Here is a 24,659-nt window from a genome sequence, read left to right as displayed (position 1 = left end):
ATGTTTTGGTATTGTGGACCAGGACTGAATGGAGGTTATTTAACATGGTGGAATAGCAACAACCTGAATTTCACCTTTATGCATTTATTCAGTACTGAGTCCATCAACTCCTCGGTTCTCTAAATAATAATAATAATAATAATAATAATAATAATAAGGTGACAAATTGATTATAAAATATTGGTTTAAAATCATTGGGGGGGTTTCTTCAGACAGCTTCACTAGATTCGTACAAATTTTTCTGAAAGGTTGCATACCTCCACGAGCACAAAGTACTGGTATCACTCCATGGCGGTCAACAAAAAAGTGAAAGAGATTGCAGTGGCAGCAATGGCATGAGTTGACAGCATGCTATATTCAGCTTCTACTCTAGTTTCCAGCTTCACCACTAGAGGACAGGAAGGATGAGACCACTTTATATCTTTAGAAGCTTGACCTACAGTGCCTTGCGAAAGTATTCGGCCCCTTTGAATTTTTCAACTTTTTCCCACATTTCAGGCTTCAAACATAAAGATAAAATTGTAATGTTACGGTGAAGAATCAACAACAAGTGGGACAAAATTGTGAAGTTGAACAAAATTTATTGATTTTAAACTTTTATATAAAATAATAAACTGAAAATTGGGTCGTGCAATATTATTTGGCCCCTTTAAGTTAATACTTTGTATTGCCACCTTTTGCTGCGATTACAGCTGCAAGTCGCTTGGGGTATGTCTCTATCAGTTTTGCACATCGAGAGACTGAAATTCTTGCCCATCCTTCCTTTGCAAATAGCTCAAGCTGAGTGAGGTTGGATGGAGAGCGTTTCTGAACAGCAGTTTTCAGCTCTTTCTACAAATTCTCGATCGGATTCAGGTCTGGACTTTGACTTGCCCATTCTAACACCTGGATATGTTTATTTGTGAACCATTCCATTGTAGATTTTGCTTTATATTTTGGATCATTGTCTTGTTGAAAGACAAATCTCCGTCCCAGTCTCAGATCTTTTGCAGACTCCAACAGGTTTTTTTCAAGAATGGTCCTGTATTTGGCTCCATCCATCTTCCCATCAATTTCAACCATCTTCCCTGTCCCTGCTAAAGAAAAGCAGGCCTAAAGCATGATGCTGCCACCAGCATGTTTGACAGTGGGGAAGGTGTGTTCAGGGTGATGAGCTGTGTTGCTTTTACACCAAACATATCATTTTACATTGTGCCCAAAAAGTTCGATTTTGGATTCATCTGACCAGAGCACTTTCTTCCACATGTTTGGTGTGTCTCCCAAGTGGCTTGTGGCAAACTTTTTATGGATATCTTTGAGAAATGGCTTTCTTCTTGCCACTCTTCCATAAAGGCCAGATTTGTGCAGTGTATGGCTGATTGTTGTCCTATGGACAGACTCTCCTACCTTAGCTGTAGGTCTCTACAGTTCATCCAGAGTGATCATGGGCCTCTTGGATGCATCGATCAGTCTTCTCCTTGTTTGAGATGAAATTTTTGAGGGATAGCCGAACTTGGTAGATTTGCAGTGGTATGATACTCCTTCCATTCAATATGATCCCTTGCACAGTGCTTCTTGGGATGTTTAAAGCTGTGGAAATCTTTTTGTAACCAAATCCGGCTTTAAACTTCTCCACAACAGTATCACGGACCTGCCTGTTGTGTTCCTTGGTCTTCATGATGCTATCTGTACTTTAAACAGTACACTGAGACTATCACAGAGCAGGTGCATTTTTACGGAGACTAGATTACATACAGGTGGCTTATATTTATCATCATCAGTAATTTAGGACAACATTGGATCATTCAGAGATCCTCAATGAACTTCTGGAGTGAGTTTGCTGCACTGAAAGTAAAGGGGACGAATAATATTGCATGCCCCACTTTTAAGTTTATTCTTTTTTACAAAAGTTTAAAATAAGCAATACATTTCATTCAACTTCACAATTGTGCCCCACTTGTTGTTGATTCTTCACCATAACATTAAAATTTTTATCTTTATGTTTGAAGCCTGAAATGTGGGAAAAAGTTGAAAAATTCAAGGGGGCCAAAAACTTTTGCAAGGCACTGTATGTACATGACAATAAACCAGACAATAATCAGTCGTCTTGCAATAAAATAATCTATATTCCACAATGTAACAGGAAGGAATGTGATATAGAATATCTCCTGGCCCATTGCAGCAGCAAATCTGAAGATGTAATACAGTAAATAGTTGCAGACAACATAATTTCTCACCGGACGCTGTCTATATGTTCCATTTGCATGTGATCCATTGATGTAGGGCTTGTGGCCATCTTCTTGGTGAACACCACTGACTCCTGCAAACTTCTCTCTGCCCCTCGTAACAGTTTTTAGTAAGCTATGCCCTGAAGCTGCTCCATTAGCTTCACCCTTTGGCTTTAGGGTCAAACCACAGAACCTTTAGAACTGGGCCACCAGCTGAGGGTCCTATGGAGTTTTCAGCAGGGCCGGGGCCATGGTCTATCTGGATAAGAGACTTCAGACGCCACAGGGCACAGCACCTGATTTAAGGTGCTGTGCTCATCCTGAATTCCTGGGTGATCAGTGTCGGTTCTACACAACATCACATCTCAACACACGCCAGCTGTCGGGACACACCTCAGGTCAGGGTTTAAGGCAGGTACTCCATCGAAGCTAGTAAGCAGCAACCAGTATACCTGGTTATGGAGCCTTAAGTCCCTTCACTGTCCTGTAGGGGTGGAGCCAGGCAGAGGGAGTGTGGGAGGAGTCAGTAGATATGGGCGGAGCTAGTTTTGTAAAGTGGACTGTTGACAGTTGAGACCAGTACAGTCCAGTCAGGAGTCGAGTCCAGAGAGGGAGTCCTGTCAGTCGGTCTGAGGAGAAGGAGGTAAACAGCTGACAGTCCCAATCAGTTCCAGTCAGAGCTCACTAGTGACTTTGGTGAAAAGAGGAGTGCGGTCGCTGGGGAGTAAAGCGTGATTACTCACAGGACCGAGCACCGTCAGGGTGTAGAGCCCTAGATTAGGGGACGCTTCAGGCTCGCCTAATAAATCTACAGGGAGAGAAGATTGCAAGTTTCTCGGCCCACCATAGTGTCCAAAGCACAGCAGCAGACTCAGAGCTTGGGAATCGGTACAGAGATACAGCCCATTGAAAGGTTCGCGCTGCCTGCGAACGGCCTGGGACTTTCTATCCAAAAAGTCAAGCAGGGGCCTTTGAAAGCTATAGGCTACAGGGACCCACTAGCAACAGAAAGGTGCATGAGAGCAGAATTCACCGGGTCACAACCGGCACTGGGATCCGAGGAGTTCGGTTTCGCCTGGAGCCCATCATGGTGAAAACTGGCACTCTGCGGGCAAATGAACAGTGAATAAAAATCATCTTAACCGCAAGCCCTGTGTCATCTGCTTTGTCCTGCACCTCATCAACATCCACCATAGATTTTCCTAACGGTTGCCCCAGGGTACCCACCCCACCTGTAGGGAGCAAGAAACACCTCAGCTTCCACAACACCAGCCCGGAGGTCCCATCCAGCAGCTGCGGTTCCATAGCCGCAAAATACCACAGGTGGTGTCACGAATTTTACTTAACTACAACTCCCATCATCATCTCCCCCAATACCGCCATTTTAAATGACTCCACGAGGGTCACGGAGTCGGGCCCCGCCACCGCTGACTACCCCGGACTAGTCCGGCCCAACACCGAGTCACCTAAGGCCCTGGTCACACCATTGACCCCTACAAATGTCTCTCTGCCCCTCGTAACAGCTGTTAGTGAGCTGTGCCCTGAAACTGCTTCATTAGCTTCACCCTTTGGCTTTAGGGTCAAACCACAGAACCTTTGGAACTGGGCCACCAGCTAAGGGTCCTATGGAGTTTTCAGCAGGGCCGGAGCCATGGTATATCTGGATAAGAGGCAACAGATTAGATCCATACTTTACCTTGTACTTTGATCAGCATAGATACATCATAGAGTACACACCATGGGAAGCTGGTGGAACAAGGAGGCCCTAGTCCACAAGGCAGAGAATTTGTCTTTTCACTTCATTTAAGAAGGCTATAACACAAAGACCTGAAAAGCATGCCGGGTGTGTGACCCTGGCCGATCAGACATTGATGACCTATCCTAAGGATATGCCATCAATGTTAAAGTAGTGAACAACCTCTTTAAGTATGTAAGGTTTGGACGAACACCTGCGCACAGTTTACTCTTAATACTAATTTATCAGGGTTCGTGGTAACTAAGTTTTCCAGTCCATAGATACCACAGAACTTGTGGAGGCCGGTATACAAAACTAGGGTGGCGAAGCATTTTTTGGGTCGTAAACCTGATAACTAAATATTACAAGTCCAAAACATTACATTTGGTTGCATGCTATTGTTTATTACCAGTTTGCAAACTTTTGCACAGATGTTAATTGATCACTCTCTATGTGTCTCAAGCCACCACTAAGTACTTATTGAAAATTCATCAGTAGCTTCACAATGTGGGTCTCCAGTACACAGAAGAAAGCGTTAGACAGATGTGATGCGGGCTGTAATATTCCATTTTAAAATGTATTCACTAGAGGTCTCAATAAACTGAGTAATCCAATCCAAAAGTACAATCCTATGCTGGTTACATTTTTATGGGCCCTGGAGCAGATGAATTCAGAAAGCATTGCTGAAGAAGCTATCAAACTGTCAGAAGTTGTGGATGTTACAAGTGTTAGGAAATTTAGGTCATCCTCCATAATTCACAGCCTGAATATGTTCTAAATGCTTAGATATCATTTACATAATGATCTTCTCGACATCCATCTTAGTTAGGAGATATTTGGGACTCACAGGTGGAGTCAATAGTTTACTCCATATATTTAGTTAAATCTGATGTATTTCCATGTAGAATTGGCCATTTTTGACAAATGTCATAAGTATTGTGTTTTCTGGGTGAGTGAAACTGCTAATCTGGCCAGTGGTAATTTATTAACGGCGTGTCATTAATTGTTTCCATATGCAGCCGCTAGCAGGGTGCCTCAATTTGTCGCTTCATTCAAGCAATACTAAAGGTTCATTCACTCTGACAAACATATGCTAACATTTCAGTATTGCGAGTTATTTCTATTTCATTGCCATTTAATCTTCCTTTAAAAGAGCAATAACACTCGGGATAGAAGAAAAGACTGAGATTTTTTTAGGATGTTTGCGATACATGTCAATTTCTTTTACAAGTGCAAAGAAGAACAAAAGTGTTGTCAATTGTAAGAAGACGTCTTTGCCATGAGTATTAGTGGAAAGGTGGCCACACAATGGTAGATACCTCAACAGCATCAACATCCTAACACAGCGATGGTCAATATCTACTTTTTATATGTGAAAAAGAAAGAATTAAACTAATTGAGATTTTTTTAGCTGAGTTGCGAATTGTAATGAATTTTGAAGAAATTGGAATTTGTCCAAGTGCTTAAAGCAACCATCTTGTCTAGAAACCAAATTTAACATGTAATAGATTGTAAGAAGCAATAATTCCTTCTGTCGTCGTTGCTTCACATTGCCTACATCTTTTTCTTACTTGTTAGAGTAGCCTGTGCAGAATGTGTATCTAATGTCTGGGCCGGTCTCCCTGTAATCTGAATGGCACAGTAAAGTAAAAGGAGGAACGCTGGTATTATTGCTCCCGATAGTACTTGACACATTTGGTCCCTGGACTGGAAAGTTTCTTTAATTGATGACCTAGCAATTTGAGTTTGGTGAATGTCTGACACCTGGCACCCTGTTATGCTTGCCGGACTAGCAGAGATTTTAGCGAACCCACTGTGCCACAGCACGCAGAGGGGCTTGACTATGAACCCACACCAGGTTTTCCCCAGAGCCTCTAATGGTGAGGGTGTTATGCTGCAGGTGTGAGTCCAGGTGCCACTCGGGAAGTTTTCAATAAGTGAAGTTAAGACAGCTCCGACCAATTGCTCAGTGTAATGCAGCTGCCGGTGCTCGGAACTACAGGTCGGTTCCTGGATCCATGGATAAGGCAAAAAAGATTTGTATCTGGCATCCGCAAATAAAAATCACACCTTTATTGAATCGGTTTAAAACATGATAAAATCAAGCATAGACAGTATAGACAGACCAGTCTACGCGTTTCGGGCAAAGCCCTTAGTCTTGACAGTGGTCTGAGCTTAGGTGTATACATATATATAAACATGACACTGAAAAAGCTCCAATACCAACTGTGATTAACAAATGAGTAGATTACATACACATGGACGTAAATAGCTCACAACAATGCTCCACTCTGCAAGAGGAGAAAAAAAACCATTTCATGTAGAACAATGAATGCATATGTAAATGTACGACTATACAAAAAGCTAATAGCATGGCAATAAATATTGAATAAATTCCACATGTACTGCATAAAAAACAAACAAAAAAACAAAAACACAACTAGTGGAAAAATCATATTAATCAAATATGTATATATACGGCTAGACAAAAAACTAATAAAGCGTAACAATGAGTATTGAATACATACCACATATACTGCAAAAAAAACACAAGAAAAGAACAAAAATAGCCTGTTTTTATGCAGTATATGTGGTATGTATTCAATACTCATTGTTACGCTTTATTAGTTTTTTGTCTAGCCGTATATTTACATATTTGATTAATATGATTTTTCCACTAGTTGTGTTTTTGTTTTTTTGTTTGTTTTTTATGCAGTACATGTGGAATTTATTCAATATTTATTGCCATGCTATTAGCTTTTAGTATAGTTGTACATTTACATATGCATTCATTGTTCTACATGAAATGTTTTTTTTTGTTTTCTTTTTTCTCCTCTTGCAGAGTGGAGCATTGTTGTGAGCTATTTACGTCCATGTGTATGCAATCTACTCATTTGTTAATCAGAGTTGGTATTGGAGCTTTTTCAGTGTCATGTTTGTATATACATATACACCTTAGTTCAGACCACTGTCAAGACTAATAAGGGCTTTGCCCAAAACGCGTAGACTGGCCTGTCTATACTGTCTATGCTTCATTTAATCATGTTTTAAAGCGATTAAATAAAGGTGTGATTTTTCTTTGCGGATGTCGGATACAAATCTTTTTTGCCTTAGTCACTCGGGAAGACTTGATACTGTGACAGCTGGCCCCAGTGGTATGGGAGTAACAGTCTCTGGAAATAGGTAACAGTGGCACCAGGTGTCGAGGTTCCATCCGGAATGGATGGACTGATGTATGTATGCGGCAGCTGGTGTGGGTCCTTCACAGTAGCGCGTATCGTGGTTAGCGGCCGAGGTGGTGGCTTGTAGCAGAAACGGCAGGTTAGAGATATCAGCAGCAGTATTCTAAAACATAAACATATGTCTGCAGCGGAACTAGCACACTGTAACAGTAGCACAGTGATAGGGGACCTGAGAACTAGCAACATATTAGACTCGTTGCCCAGGCACCTCCCTTAGGGCAGAGGTGCCTTAAGTACTTGCAGCCTTTCAGATGACCTGAGAGGTACTTCCGGGTTAAGGGTACACTGGCCCTTAAAGAAAGGGGTCGTGGCCGCGCGCAATCCTCTAGAGCAGAAGCAGGAAGTCTGCCATGAGTATATGCAGCCTCTGGGAGACAGCAGTATAGGATGGGAACGAATTAGCCACCGCAGGATGTTCAGATGGCTGATCACCAAGATCTACTCTGGTAACCCATGGAAATAAGCAATATATGTAGCAGAACGCGGCAACCCCATGCTTAGTAGTGGTGTTTTTGTCGCCCCACTATTCTCATATTGATCACTTGTCCTAAGAATAGGTCATCAATTGTACAGTACCAAACTATCCCTTTAATAAACCCAACACCATAACTATTTTATTTGTGTATTTGTTAGATCAACCAGAAATATTGGATATAAATCTGTATAATAGTAGTTAGCATTGCAGTTTTGTAGCGCTTTGGTCTTGGGTTCAAATCCAACCAAGGACAACATCTGCAAGGAGTTTGTATGTCTCCCTGTGTTTCCAGCAGTTTCCTCTGGGTTCTTTGGTTTCTTTCCACACTAGAAACACATACTAATAAGGAATTTAGATCGTGACCCCCAATGGTGACAGTGATGATCACATCTGTGGAATTAATATTGCTATATAAGTGAGTAAAGTAAATAATTTACTTTCTAGTGAGCTTTTTGAATCTTAAAAATGACCTATTTATTTGGGTGAAAACATATTTTTAATTAAATCAGCAGCTTTTCTTTAGGCCCCCTTCACACGTCCATGAAAATCCCGCACGTGTTTCACGGACGTGTCAAAGGTGCATTTTCCCCTCCGTGAGCCATGTTTATGGCACTACGTGTGTTCTCCGTGTGTTATCCGTGATAACACGCGGAGAACGAGAACTTTCTGCTCACCTGTCCCTGGCGTTGCTGTCCGTGGTGCTGATCTGGGGTCTCCGGTCCTGCCGACTCCCCGCTGCTGCTGCTTCCGGCCGCAGTGAAGTGAATATTAAATAAGCATAATGAGCGGCGGTCGGCAGCAAGTGACAGCAGCGGCAGAGACTGCAGGGCTGGATAAGATGAGTAAAGATTTGTTATTTTTTTCTCTGACCATGAGTTTTCTCCAGCGCGTGTCACGCGGGACCGCATCCACACTACATCTGTGTGGTCCGTATGCGGGCCATGTGACACCCGTGATGCCAGAGAAAACGTGGACATGTCTACATGTGGAACACACGGACACGCGTATGCTCCACACGTACACACGTTCCTTGGCAAAACACGCACGTGTGCGCAGACCCATTGATTTTAATGGGTCTACGTGTGCCTGTGTCGCCGGTACGTGCAGGAACGGACCTAACAAGTACCGGAGACACGTACGTGTGAAGGTGGCCTTAGAAAAAGTCAGTATTCCTTTGTTATTCTTACTAGAGTGGGAAATGTATGCTATAATAACTTAATGACATTTTACAATTTGGAGACAATCTTTTTTTTTTTTTTTACTTAAATATTAGGGGCTAAAATTAAGTTTCACAATTAGGTTTCTTAAACAATGTCGCACTGTTTTATTTTTCTGTACATTATTTTAATGCAGTTTGTGGCCATAAATCAACTGTGAGGAGCTCAGAAAAGACAAACGAATTACAAAGTCTCCGTCAGATCCTCAGTTAATTCATTCAGCAGCCAGTGATAGACAGTACAACACAAAGGCTATTGTTTTAGCTCACCTGGTGTGGATCCTCCAAGCCTATGGTCCAAGGCATACTGGCCACTGGCTTTGGTGTACCAGGCAGGGGAGGCACGTGGGAAATGGGTATTAGGCATGAGACTGGGAATCAGATAGAAGCACTGGAGGCCACAAGCAGGCCAGAGACCAGGTAACAGAAGCACTGGAAGCCACAGGCAGACAGGACACCAAGAAACAGGTTTAAGAAGCACTGTAGGCCACATGCAGAATGGAGAACAAGAAGCAGGTAGTAGAAGCACTAACCACAGGCAGACAGGAGACCAGGAAGCAGTTAGTAGAAACACTGGAAGTTCCAGACAAACAGGACACCAGAATGCAGGTAGCAGAAGCACTGGAGGTCACAGGCAGACCGGAGAATGAGAACCAAGTAGCATAAGCACTGGAGGTCACAGGCAGACCGGAGAATGAGAACCAGGTAGCAGAAGCACTGGAGGCCACAGGCAGACTGGAGAACAGGAAGCAGGTAACAGAAGCACTGGAGGCCACAGGTAGATCGGAGAACGAGAAGCAAGTTCCAGAAACAATGGAGGCCACAGACAGACAGATGACAAGGAAGCTGTTTCAGAAACACTGGAGGCTGTATATACACAGGAGACTAGGAATCAGGTAGCAGAAGCACTGGAGTCCACAGGCAGACTGGAGAACATGCAGCAGGTAACAGAAGCACTGGAGACCACAGGCAGACAGAAGACCGGGAAGCAGGTAGTAGAAGCACTAAAGGCTGCAAGCAGACAGCAGACCAGGAAGCAGGTTCCAGAAACAATGGAGGCTGCAGACAGACATGAGATCTGGAAAAAGGTATCAGAAACATTGGTGGACACAGGCAGACCGGAGAATAGGAAGCAGGTAGCAGAAGCACTGGAGGTCACAGGCAGACAGGACACAGGGAAACTAAAAGTCCTAATACCAAGGCAAAGGTATGTGCCTTGGTGAGATTTATATAGGCCTAGGCAGACGGTCACATGGGAGCACGCCGGGCAAACCACAAGAGAGTCTAGTGGACCAGGGTGAAGAGATCAAAGCCCAGACCCGGAACAGGTGTGTAATAGCTATAAAATGCAAATGGAGCAAAATATTTAATGAAAACTAATAGCAAAAAATATTTTTAGACCTGGTTATATGTGAAGAAAAACCTGGTCTTGATTCCATTGGAAGAAAAGTGCAATACAAATGTTTGTTGTTTGTTATTGTCCCCAAAGGTAGACAACTCCTTTATCCTGTGGGCACCTTACAGTGCTATTTGCAGTGACTTGGTTTTGACCCATATTATCCGTTGCAGCCACCTTCCAATGGCTTCCAGTGTACTGGTGGGGGAACCCTGCTGTAAAACAACACTGTTGTGTGCTATTACTGTTAGTGAAGGAAAGAAACACTGCATTACATCATGAATTTTGCGGACAGAGCACAATATGGTTTGAGCACTGTATACAATACTGCTGACGGAGGAATGAAGCTCGCTGCATAACAGGTACCTGGATTCTAGCTGGGTTTATCGCTGAAGCTTGCCTTGCCTTCCAATTCCTAGTCATTTCAATGTATACTTCATTAAGCCAAGTTATTCCCATATAATCCGAGGCACCACAGGAGTTACAGAGCAGCCTCAAACAAAAATGCATTCCCAGTAATTGAGAAGCAATATAATAAGCCCATCTAACGATACCATATATTGTCATATAGTGAACATATATTTTATTCCTGCACAGCAAATTATTTCTCTTATTGAAAAGTGTGTCCTGCTGCTACAGTAGTTATAGCTGTAGGTGATGGGTGGAAAATAAAAAAACAAGAAAAGGCAAGGAGAATGAAAGCATTAAACATTACCTCTGCTATTATACAGAACCAAATGCATGACATAAATAAGATTTACAATGTCATAAGCTGAGAAAACTACCCAACTGCCTTAGGATGCAGTAAACTGAACAGAAGGCTCTTAAAATACAATCGACCTACAAAAAAAAAGGTTTGTGGCTGGTTTGCTTTCTGGTTATATGAATAAATCAGCATGATAGACCTTTGGAAGACACATAATTAAAAGTCTTCCTATCCAGCTTCTGAACTCTGATAACAGGAAAAGGTCACCCCGAAATCCCTCCCTCCAAATCTGCTATATTGTAGGGAACATACCTGTGGCATCCTTTCCATAGCACGTGAACAAAGCAACTATATGTATAAAGTAATGCACCATCTTTCAACTTTTACTGTGTAGGATTTATCCTTATCATTACATGTAATTTATGCTTTTACTTTACATCTGTAATTCATTTTATTCATAGTTTCATCTATTGGTGATCAGTAGTTGGAAAGTTAGGAAAACCAAATGGTAAAATTAGTTCGTCAGATAAGAGATTTTTGGAAAATGTACTTGAACATTTTTGGGATCTATGGGAAAAATGTTTAAATCTTCACACTTTTCTATATATTTAATAAATAGACAGGATAGTTCATTCTCTTCACTTTCTATGGCAAACCCTTTTTTAAATTGATCAATTGATCACTGGAGGTTTGGCTTTCCAGGCTATAATTTTGCTTACAGCCATTTAATTGCACAGATGGTGGTGTGTTAAGGCCACTTTACACGCTGCGATCTCGCTAGCAAGATCGCTAGCGTGCGTACCCGCCCCCATCGTTTGTGCATCACGGACAAATCACTGCCCGTGGCGCACAAAGTCGAACGGACCCGTCACACTACTTACCTGCCTAGAGATGTTGTTGTGACTGGCGAACCGCCTCCTTTCTAAGGGGGTGGTTCGTTCGGCGTTACAGCGGCGTCACTAAGCGGCCGCCCAATAGAAGCGGAGGAGCGGAGATGAGCGGGATGTATTATCCCGCCCACCTCCTTCCTTCCTCATTGCCGGCGGCCGCAGGTAAGGTGAGGTTCCTCGTTCCAGCGATGTCACACATAGCGATGTCTGCTGCCGCAGGAACGTGAACAACATCGTACCTGTAGCAGCAACAATAAATGGGAATAGGGGGGCATTTCACCGATTAGCGATTTTGCACGTTTTTGCGATGATTCAAAATCGCTCATAGGTGTCACACGCAACGACATCGCTAACGCGGCCGGATGTGTGTCACAAATTCCGTGACCCCCAACGACATCACTTTAGCGATGTCGTAGCATGTAAAGCGGCCTTTAGAGGGGAGGGGTGGGGGGTGTTCCTGGATTGATTACTTTCTCAAGGGCAGCATGGTGGCTCAGTGGTTAGCACTACTGTCTTGCAGCACTGGGGTCCTGGGTTCAAATCCCACCGAGGAAACCATCTGCAAGGAGTTTGTATGTTCTCCCCGTGTTTGCATAGGTTTCCTCCGGGGTCTCCAGTTTCCTCCCACACTCCAAAAACATACTCATAGGAAACCTAGATAATGAGCCCCAATGGGGACAGTGTTGCCATTGTATGTAAAGAGCTGTGGAATTAACAGCGCTATATAAATGTATAAATATTATTATTATTATTATTATTATTATTATTATCTACTGTGATGTCCAAATACTGTCATAAAGGTTTTTTTTCATGGGATAGCCACTTTAGTTTACAGAGATTTCAGTAAGACAAAAGACTAAAAAACACATTAGTCCAAAGGTTGCCCACAGCAGCATTTACATAGAAGAAATCTAGAAATAAATTATGCTTTCCAGGAGCAGACAGAGACAGAAGAGGGCTCCTGTGCTGGACCAGTATGTGGGCCCTTTATAGTCCAGCAGATCAGCATAATCCACCTCTTTATGTCCAGCTTTACAGGTGGATCTGAGCCTCCTTACCTCTTTTGCGGTGGATCTGAACCCCTTTACTGCTTGGGTCCCTGTGCAGGACTAGTATGTGGGCTCTTTACAGTCCAGTAGTTCACCATAATCCACCCCCTTATGTGCTGCTTTAGAGGTGGATCTGAGCACCCTTGCAGGTGCAGTATGTGGGAAAAAGAGGTAAGAGGGCTCAGATATTTTAGTAGTCTACCATAATTCACCCCTTTATGTACTGCTTTTGAGGTGGATTTGAGTCCCCTAACCTCTTGAACCCATGTGCAGTACCATTATGTGCCCCCTTTACAGTCGAGTAGTTCACCATAATGCACCATTTTCTGTGCTACTTTAGAGGTGGATCTGAGCCCCCTTACCTATTGAGCCCCTGTCCAGCACCAGTATGTGGGCTTATAATCCAGTAGATCACCATAATCCACCTCTTTATATTCTGCTTTTGAGGTGGTTCTGAACCCCCTTTCCTCTTGGGTCCCTGTGCAGGACCAGTATGTGTGCCCTTTATAGTCCAGTAGTTCACCATAATCCACCACTTTATGTTCTGCTTTTGAGGTGGTTCTGAACCCCCTTTCCTCTTGGGTCCCTGTGCAGGACCAGTATGTGTGCCCTTTATAGTCCAGTAGTTCACCATAATCCACCACTTTATGTTCTGCTTTTGAGGTGGTTCTGAACCCCCTTTCCTCTTGGGTCCCTGTGCAGGACCAGTATGTGTGCCCTTTATAGTCCAGTAGTTCACCATAATCCACCACTTTATGTTCTGCTTTTGAGGTGGTTCTGAACCCCCTTTCCTCTTAGGTCCCTGTGCAGGACCAGTATGTGAGCCCTTTATAGTCCAGTAGTTCACCATAATCCACCACTTTATGTTCTGCTTTTGAGGTGGATCTAAGCCCCCTTATCTCTTGGGCCCCTGTGTAGCTGCACAGGTTGCACCAATGGTATGTCACTCCTGATGCTTTCCAAGGTTCTTTTCCAGAATGTAACAGTATGTAAACATTTCTTTTCCGAGGGGTTAATTAAAATAAGACGTGGCAGCCTTTGTACAGCTGGAATAAACTTTTTGTGAACTACGTAGAAATCAATTGTAAGCTTAGCCTTGGATATTAAGTTGATCCAAACTTGGGCTTACAGCAAGGTCGTTAAGGAGACATACAGCTAAAATTGTTGACAGTGTCATTTTGGTGGTCAAATTCTGCTTATGAATCATATTCACGATCATTGTGCTATCTTGGCAAAATACCTGTAGGAACTCATCTTACTTAAAGATCTTCTCATGCAAAGTGTCAGTGATACCTTCCATTAGCTTGTTACATCAGATAGGCCAGCAGTAAAGTACACATTACCCGGATAAACATCTTTTTATTGGAAGCGATACCAAGAAGATGTGTTTTTAGCATATCTTTCAAATGTAAGATACATGTTTGTATCTTTTCTCATTCCACCATAATTATATTTTTTTATCCTACTTTACATGCATGGAGGATATTCTACACTAATTTCTAAATAAAAAGCATGACCAAAGATCTGCTTAAATCGCATACATCCATTTCAAGGTCCTTCAAGGTCCACGTAAATATGATATATTTACAATACAGTCCGTGCTATGTATATTTGTTAGAAAATCTGACCATCAGTAAATAAAAAAACAGAACATATTCGACTAAAAACAGAATACTACTATGATATTTGGTAGAAATATGAGGAGCTTTAGATCAGACCTGGGTACAGGCCAATAATTTTGAATGTTCATTTTTACCTTGTTGGTGGATCTAATATTAAAAGTCACCTGTTGTCCACTAAGTTTTTTGAAGAAATTACATTTTGGCTGCTGTTTTACATAATTATTGTTAGGCTCTGTTCCGTTCCATTGCGGATTCTGTCATATTGACCAGAAATATAGCACTATTTTATGGTTTGTATAATTGACAACAATTCTATCCTTGGTTCCAACATTCAGAGTACTTATAGTTCATGCCTCAACGATTTGCTTCATCTTTAGTGGCGAATGGATACAAATAAACACTATCGCCCGTGAAATGGATGATTTCCCAAAGTTAAATTTGTTACTATTATGGGAAATATATTTAATTTATTCCCCAGTAAAAGTGAGATTCCCAATGGCGAAAAAAGAAAATGGATTGCTTGTTGTATTGTAGCAATATCTGTGTTACTCCTAGACACATTACCGTATGGGTAAAACTTCAAATTCCTTAGTAGCTGATACTTATTCATGGCTAACTGAAGGGGTGATCTTTTCAGCTAGTCATCTAAAGGTTTTGCACACCCACACACATCAGTTTATACACCCACACACATCAGATCGTACACCCACACATCAGATCGCACACACAATCACACATCAGATTGCACACACACTTACCATATCCAGTGATGCTGGTTGCTTCTGGCCCGCATAAGTGTCTGGGACGCAGTGCAATGGAGCGCGAGGACCTGTGGGCGGAACGCATGGAGGACCCGGTGGTGGAATGCATCGATCTGTTCCACCCACAGGTCCTTTGTGTGTTCCACCTGCAGGTCCTCGCGCTCCTCTGCACTGCGTCCCAGGATTCTCTGCTGACCGGAAACCATCGGTATCACTGAACACCACGAGTGTGTGTGTGCGATCTGATATGTAAGTGTGTGTTTGAGTATATCTATGTCGGCCAGAAGCAGGGGAAGACGGCATGCAGCATACCTGCTGGGAGCGCCGGCCGAACATTGCAGGAGGACCTGGGAGCAATGCAGATGCCCGGAGTCTGGTAAGCTTGACTCTGCTGGGAAGTTTATCTGCATTCTTTGAGGTGAAAACTTTCCCCCAGCTGTGTTTCCCTGAGTATAAGCCCTACCCCAAAAATAAGCGATAGTGCTTTTTCCGGGGCAAAAAAATATATAATACAATGTCTTATTTTTGGGAAAACATGGTATGTCAAATGGATCTGTTAACTGATGCTATTTATCTTCCATTTGAAACTGATTCGGTAAGCAAAAAATAGACCCGGTACAAATGAAACAATAACGAATGGCTAAATAGCAATCAGTTTAATGGGTCAGTTTTCCATAGGCTTCGATGTTAAATAAAAAACAAAAAAAAAAAAAACCAAACTGATCCAGCTGAAATCCGTTATCTAAAAATGGACCAAAACATTATATCTTCACAATTGCTTTTCCAACGGATCGCTGCTGGGTCCATTCTAATGGATGATAATTGGACATGTGACCTTAGCCAATCACAGTGGAAAGTTATTTGATTATTTACCATAAAGATAAAAATAGACATGGACCATTCTCAGTTGTTACGTCTGCATAGATATTGGCATCTACATCAAGATCCCCACAAGGTAAAATGAGCATATCTAGAATATTCCACCTAGGTCATAGATCAAATTTTTGCCTTGCTTTAACGTCTCTGACAAAAGCTAAAGACCACTGCATAGATCTTGCATAGGCCTGGATGCAATGTCCTAAGACACTATTGCACTAATATGTATGAGATGAAAACTAGACAGCACAGAGGTTACAGGAACAGGAAAAGTACATAATCTGCTGAATAAAGGAACTAATAAACCAGAAGTTAATATTTTATTTATTTAATGACCTTTGGCTCAATCTTGAGCCATGGCGACTTGATGGATGAACACCATAAATAGGATCAATCTAGTGCAAGCCTAGATAGGTCCACCAGGGTCTTCTACACCGTTATCTTGATAGTATAAAGCCATTGAATTGCTGGTCTTCCTTTTCACCTTGTTCCTTCTATTTTTCTGACCATGATGTTCTCCAGTGATTGCTCTCTTCGTATGATGTGTCCAATGTAAGCAAGTCATAACTTGGTAATCCTTGCTTCGAGTGACATGTCTGGGTTCATTTGTTCCAAAGTTCTTCTTTTCATCCATGGTATTGATAATATCCTTCTCCAGCACCACATTTCGAAGGAGTCAATTTTCTTCTGTCTTATTTCTTTATCCTGCAGGTTTTGTATCCTTATGTTACCAAAGAAAAGACCAAACTATGTACAAGCCTTGTCTTCATTGCCAGTGAAATGTCCCTGGAAACAGGCTATAAGGCATGTTAGGAATCTGCAACTGACATCGAATAAAATCTTGTAGATCTTTATTGTGGGACTACTATATATTTATCATCTGTATTTTTTGATAATATATGGGGTTCATCTTTTGGGAATAATTAGAATATTTTAGTTTACTTACCTTTTACACCATTAAATTATTATTGTGCTTAAGGATTAACATATGGTGTAAAGCAAGATAAAGTTTTATGCTTATTTCTAATGATTTACATTAAATGGAGACTGGTAAGTGAGGGTAGGCTGCACCTCCAGGGCATGAACTCAAATTGTCAGACCTAATTGTAAGTATCCTTTACTCTTTCTTGTTGTAGTACGGGTGACAATGTGACAAACTCAAGGTAGCAAAGGTACAATCAACGCTTGTCTGGCTCAATGTAACTCGAAGCTATTGAGTTTCGGGGAAACCAGCGAGTGGTCCCTCTTGTCATGGAAGCTCCCTGAGTGCTGCTGTGCAAAGGGTTTGGAAATGAAGAATATAAATCATTAGAACTGCATTTTCAGATCCCTTAAGCTCTTTTGTAGCATCCAGTCTTTTATCTTCTAGCTGCCGATAGACGCACTTCAAAGAAGATCTTACTCTTACATCAATTGCTTTTTCAAAAGGAAATCTAGTGCTTAGGTGTTTAGCACATCGTAGCAAATAAATCATTCATTAATTGGGATCAAATGAGAGTAACAAAAGTTATTAGGTGCACTCACAATGCAATTCATTTGAGTCTATTGCACAAAGATTTGTAATTACAAAGCTCATTGTAGAGGTTAAATGAGTGTATACTTCAATTGGGGTAGCTTTCAGAGATTTTAATTCTTCCTGATAATTTCTAATACAAAAAAAATCTTGTCACTTTTTTAAAGAAGGCACAATCTGGTTGTTTAGAGTCTGAATTAGGAAAGAAGTCAGGCAGTCTCACCCTTACAAAGTCCATTGTAGAACACCGAAGCGGTAGCACTGGGATAACAGGGACTCCACAGCGAAGTATTGCCTCTCACTTGTCCACTTTTTGTTCTACAACTCTTCTTGTAAAACCCACTTAGGTTTAAAGAAAACAAGTGATAGAATGTATTCAGAGTTCACACCTCAATTGCAGAGTCCATAAACAAAACCTGCAAAAATAACAGCATGATGGATACTATGACACAATAATGGCAGTCTAATAGCTCTAGGGTCCATCGAGCCGCAACGGTGTCCATAATTTCACCAAACCGGCATTGGCGTTATTTTCATTTTTACATTTTTATAATAAAGTGCAGATGTGATCCTAGCATTTCCTATTTTCTGCCTTATATGTTATTTATATAGAAGTGCTTGTTCCTAATTTCTGATATATGTGAGAAGCCACCAACCTTGCTGTTTGCTCTGGCTTTGATAGAAGTAGACATAGTACAGCAATGCTTAGAAATGTCCTTCCAACATATGTTCAAAGACAACAGTTATCTATTTCATCTGATATTATGAATCTTATGAACTGGTTTGTGAGCACATATCAGTAAAGGATATTCATATGTAAAGTGGAATGAGAAAGCTTTCATTACACGAGGAAGATGATGAGCTGCGTTTTTCCGGGGACATGTCTGCAAAAGTCAATGTTGAGATGATGAATTCAGTTCTACTGTACAAACTATCTCTGTTGCTCAACACGAGATTAAATGAGAACTTGCAATCGAAGGAAGGCAGATAGTATTACCGATCCCTGCAGTGAGAGATACCGCTCTTTATATTCTTAATCTCATCTCAAACTGCAACCTCCACTCTAGTAGAAGACTTCCCACAACCTCATTGTCTGGCCTTTATATTAGCTTCCTAGATGTGAAATGGAGAATCAATTAAGCTGAGAGACCGAAGCTTCTGCACAATCGTATGTCTACTGCTTGAGGGGGAAGTCACGCTCCACCATAGAAGCTTTATTGTAAGAGCCAAACCGGTTTAAATTAGACTTGATCTCTTGGTCATGGTATTTATTTTATATGTAATGGTGGAGGAATATCAGTAACTTTTCTTCTATTATTTTAAAATTGAGAAAGCTTCTAGAAATATATATCTTATAAAACCCTGTTCTCATCCATGTTTTCCTTAGATCTGTCAAAAAATACTAGATAAAATAGCACAGCATGTTGCCCTGTTTTGTCCAGTAATATGTCAGATGCCATGACGTAAACCAGACGATGTTATCATAGTCAAAGGGGACGGAGTCCGGCATGTTGGGGTCAACTGCTTCTGTTATTTTTGTAGTTGAAATACAGACAAAACAATTCAGATAACAAAAATTTTGTCTTAAAATGTTTCAATTAAACAATGGGAAAAAGGTAGGAAACATCTGATTCATACAGTTTGAGACGTCAAAACAGATCCTGTTATTTGCCCCTTTGATCTGATACAACAGTGAATCAAAGCTGGCATTTATGCAGATTTTCATTAAGGATATATCTATTACTAGAAATGATGTGATTTGATTTGTATGACCACAACCAGCGGCCATGTTGGTAATCGTTGAATTGGAACCCTGCAAGCCACCTGTTACATGATGGTATTATTATTATTATTATTATTATCATTATTTATTATAGCGCCATTTATTCCATGGCGCTTTACATGTGAAAAGAGTATACAAAATAGGGACAAGTACAATAATCATAAACAATACAAGGCACAGACAGGTACAGGAGGATAGAGGTCCCTGCCTGCAAGGGCTCACAGTCTACAAGGGATGGGTGAAGATACAGTAGGTGAGGGTAGAGCTGGTCGTACGGCACTGTATCAGACTGAGGGTTACAGCAGGTAGTAGGCTTGTCGGAAGAGGTGGGTCTTCAGGTTTCTCTTGAAGCTTTTCACGATAGGAGAGAGTCTGATATGTTGTGGCAGAGCATTCCAGAGTATGGGAGAGGCACGCGAGAAATCTTGGATGCGATGGTGGTAAGAGGGGAGTAGAGAAGAAGGAGATCTTGTGAGGATCGAAGGTTATGTGCAGATAAGTATTGTGAGACAAGGTCACAGATATAGGGAGGAGACAGGTTGTGGATGGCTTTGTAGGTCATGGTTTCCTCAATTCCTCCCTTAATTAGCTACCCTGTAGTGACTTGAAAGTTGTGGCATGACACAACATGACATGGTAGACCGCTTACTTTTGGGCTCCCATCCAACAGCCACAGATAACTAACGTGGTTGCTGGACCAATCCCTGGATCAGTCCATCTCTGCCAACACCTTAAAGGGAACCTGTCAGGTACAATATGCACCCAGAACCATGAGCAGTTCTGGGCGCATATTTCTATTCCCTTGCTAACTGTCCCAGTATTTAGTAGCATAGATAAAGAGATCTTTAGAAAAAGTATTTCTAAAGATCCTTTATGATATGCTCATTCCGCCCTCTTAGCATGTTAGCACGCCCACAGAGGTGTGCTAACATGCTATTCAATGCCTATGTCCTTGCGTGATCATCGGCAGTAAGGCGCGTACATGTGTTCTTTGTCACCTTTGTCCTCAAAATGCCGGGCTTAGGTAAGTGCCATGGATTAAAATGTCCTGCACATCCGGGCATGCGCACTGTGAAGCCGGGTGTATGCGTTTCGGCTTCAGAGATCCATGATCCATGTGCACTGACCCTAAGCCCGGCGTCTGAGGCGGTGCAATGGACACAGGTATGTGCGTCACTGCCGATGATTACGCTGGGCCATGAGCATTGAATAGCATGTTGGCACGGCCCCTGTGGGCATACTAACATTCTAAGAGGGTGGAATGAGTGCAGGAACTAACGCCCTTCCGACTAGTCCCTGCACACATTAGCATATCATAAAGGATCTTTAGAAATTCTTTTTCTAAAGATCCCTTCATCTATGCTACTAGATACAGTGACAGTTAGGTAGGGATTAGCAATATGCATGATTGAAGAAAGGTTGGACGCAGCATCAAAATCCATGGTTTAAAAAGATTCCACTTTATTGAAAAATAAGTATAAAAATATACAACAGACGTATATATTAGCAGGGGGATGGGGCAAAGTGCATGAAACACCTTAAGCGTTTCGGACGGTGAATTTAAAAGTAGTCCTTAGTCATAGGTCTATGACTAAGGACTACTTTTAAATTTACTGTCCGAAACGGGTAAGGTGTTTCATACACTTTGCCCCATCCCTCTGCTAATATATACGTCTCTTGTATATTTTTATACTTATTTTTCAATAAAGTGGAATCTTTTTAAACCATGGATTTTGATGCTGGATCCAACCTTTCTTCAATCATGACTGACTACAGCCTGGCCTCCTGAAGGATCATGAGCACGCCTTGCCCTGTTGCACAGAACTATATGGTAAGCTGGAGTTTCTCCTATATTATATTAGCAATATGCACCCAGACCTACTCTTGATTCTGGGTGCATATTGCACCTGACATGTTCCCTTTAACATAGTGGAAGACAATAAAGGCAATCTTATTCACTAATGATAGTGTCCTCATTCAGCAGGATAATGCACACTGCCACATTGTAAAATATGCTTAGGAATGTTTTGAGAAACTTAAAAAAAAATATGTTGACTTTTCTGCAAAATTCCCTAGACCTCAATCCATTTGGTCAAACTCTAGGATGTGTCGAAAAAACAACTCTAATCCATGCAAGTCTCACCTGGATTTAAAGGATCTGCAGCTAACGTCTTGGTGCCAGTTACCAAAGAACACCTTCAGAAATCCTGTGGATGTCTTGACGAATAGCATGTTACCTGATTATATGAATTCTAGTAAATAAAATTAAGTGCACAGTGATTGATCGTTTTGGCAATCTCCATTCTATAATCTCTCATACGAAAAATTGATCTGAAAAGACATTTTATTCCGAGCACAGAAATATTACCCAGGCTGCTTTTAAGGCAATATTCCAAAGAAAGATATTTCTTGGATTAATTTTGCTAAACGGAAAACAAGGCTATAAATAAGAGCGGATTAACGAAAGGTCAGCTGAAAATGAAAATATTTATGATAAGGTAAAATGGAAAAGGCATCGGAGTGATGGACGAGGAAACGGCCTTGTGTGTCATTAACTGTTGCCATCATTTACAGCAGCGCTGCTCTTGACGATGCAGTAATTGAACACAAGAACATAGATTATATTTTTGACTGGGAAAGAATTACACAAAAGCTGATGTATTAAGTGACTCATTTGAACTGCCGCGGTTATTATTACTTAGTTAATGTTGTGTCAATTATGTACCTGAATAAAGATTTGTGAACAAAGAAGTCAGGGGCTTTTTATCATTGTGAAGGAGCTGGTGGAGGTTACAGTTCAGCTTATTGCAGACGGAGAGGTTAGGGATTTAGCGCATGCAAGGTTGGACGGAGCAGCAATTAAAATACTGCACAGGTGGAAACCAACAACTGGGTTGATTAACCAATTTTAGTCCCATGAGGAAGACAAAAGGAGTAAGAAAATAGCTATTTGTGTCAAGCAATTTGAGCAGCGGCTTAGCGGACTCTCGGCAAGGAACGGCATTAATTCTGCTGTGCATTGGTCTTTTAAGTTATCCATTGGATTGTTTTGTTATGTTGAGGGGAAGTGAAGCATAAAAACAATATTGTGTGGGAAGGACTCTACAGTTTGTAACAGCTCTCTCCTACAATGACGTCTGGCAGGTTCACACCATAAGCTTGCATTGTTACGGATACACTACATATATCTATGTTAAAAATGCAACTGTAACCAGTATATACTTGTAGATAGAATCTATGCAATGTAAACATATGGCATCAAAGGAGTAAAAAAGACACATAATATGCCCTTTTAGTGACCATAAAAACACAAAATTCAGGATAATTGTTTTTCACTGACGTACCAGATTTCAAGAACTCTGTTTCCTACATCCTGATAACTGCACTACTACTATTTTCAGTATTTACATCAGCTACCACACACGCTATGTACAGTGGTCATTGTGTCCGATTATCTAAATACAGCTTAAAATGTGTCAAATATGGAAAGCCCATTGAGAAATTCTTGGTCATAGCTGGTATCTTGTTATATCCTACAATTCCCTTTTCATTCATTGTGTCATCTAAGACTCTTGTTATTAAGTCACAAATGTATACTGCTTAAAATACTGCCATCACCGCTTACAAGCCATTTTCTATTGAGCTTGTAAGCACTGCACTGAATCTGGCTGGAAGCGCACTATTAGCTCCCATTCCTGGCCAGCTACTGTGCCACTGTGCTCCACTGATGCTATAGCGGTAAGGTACCTAATATAGCAGCATCGGAGAGTGCACAGTGCAGGCCGGTGGCGCAATGATGCCTCTCTCTACTATGTAAATCACAAAACATACATTTTCTAAAAATACATAAACATTTCCTTTAACGACTTTTTTACTTGCTGCCGTTAAAGGAGACCTGTCAGCTGATACCTGCTGTCCAAACCATGGGCAGCATGTATCAGCCACCAGCTGCATTATCTGAGGTATGTTTGACTCTAAAGCGCTGCGGTGTGTCAAAGAAAATCATACTTCAATACCCACCGCAGCGGGGATCAGGAACACTATACGGACAGGCGAGTCCCTGGTGGCTCCTCCCAACTGCTGACAGAGACTGACAGGTCTGTGCCTATAGCATATAGTTAGAAACCTGTCAGTTCTGGGCAGCAGGCAAGGAGAAATTGCCAGGGACTCGCCTGTTCGACTACTCTACAGTGTGGCTTGGTTCCCGGGCGTCTATCAGAGTATGTTTATCTCAAAAGTAAGTACACCCCTTACAGTTTTGTAAATATCTTATTATATCTATTCATGGGTCAACACTGAAGCTATGACACTTTGGTATAATGTAAAGTAATCAGTGTCCAGCTTGTATAGCAATGTAAATTTGGTATAAATAACTTAACACCCAGCCATTAATGTCTAAACCGCTGGCAACAAAAGATATAACACTCCTAAGTGAAAATGGACAAAATCTACACAAAGTGTCAATACTTTATGTGGTCACGATTAGTTCAAGCACAGCCCTTACTCTCTTGGCATAGGGTTCACTAGAGCTTCACAGGAGCCACTGGAATCCTCTTCCAGTCCTCCATGACAACGTCACATAGCTGGTGGATGTTAGAGACCTTGTGCTCCTCCACCTTCTGTTTGAGGATACTCCACAAATGCTCAATATGGTTTAGGTCTGTGGACATGCTTGGCTAATCCAGCACCTTTAGCCTCAGTTTCTTTAGCAAGGCAGTGGTCATCATGGAGGTGTGTTTGCGTTAATTATTTTGGAATACATCCCTGTGATACAGATTTCGAAGGAAAGGCATCATGCTCTTCCTCAGTTATGTCACAGTAGATTTTGGCATTCATGGTTCCCTCAATGAACTGTAGCTCCCCACAGTCAGCAGCACTCATGCAGCCTCAAACCACGACACTCCCACCACCATGCTTGACTGTAGGCAGAACACTTGTCTTTGCACTCTTCACCTGGTTGCTGCCAAACATGCTTAACACCATCTGAACCAATTAATGTTATCTTGCTCTCATCAGACAACAGGACATTGTTCCAGGAATCCACATCCTTAGGCTATGTGCGCACAGTGCGTTTTTCGCGGCGTTTTTGCGCGTTTTTCGGGTGCGTTTTTGGCCTCAAAACTGCAGGACTTTGCTTCCCCAGCAAAGTCTATGAGTTTTAATTTTTGCTGTCCGCACACATCTGTTT

At 41.7% G+C, this 24,659-nt stretch overlaps 1 protein-coding gene and 1 pseudogene across 2 annotated transcripts in view; one reads left to right on the top strand and one right to left on the bottom strand.

Moving 5' to 3' along the window:
• TTC28 (tetratricopeptide repeat domain 28) overlaps positions 1-24,659 on the top strand; it is a 672,774-nt gene that overhangs the window by 370,603 nt on the left and 277,512 nt on the right. The gene's annotated exons all lie outside the window — the stretch shown is intronic.
• LOC142303443 (sphingosine-1-phosphate phosphatase 2 pseudogene) lies at positions 222-2,459 on the bottom strand (annotated as a pseudogene).

Source organism: Anomaloglossus baeobatrachus, chromosome 1 (assembly GCF_048569485.1).
Source record: "Anomaloglossus baeobatrachus isolate aAnoBae1 chromosome 1, aAnoBae1.hap1, whole genome shotgun sequence".
Lineage (NCBI taxonomy): Eukaryota > Metazoa > Chordata > Amphibia > Anura > Aromobatidae > Anomaloglossus > Anomaloglossus baeobatrachus.
Note: the sequence above shows the minus strand (reverse complement) of the source record. Positions and strands in the feature narration are given on the sequence as shown.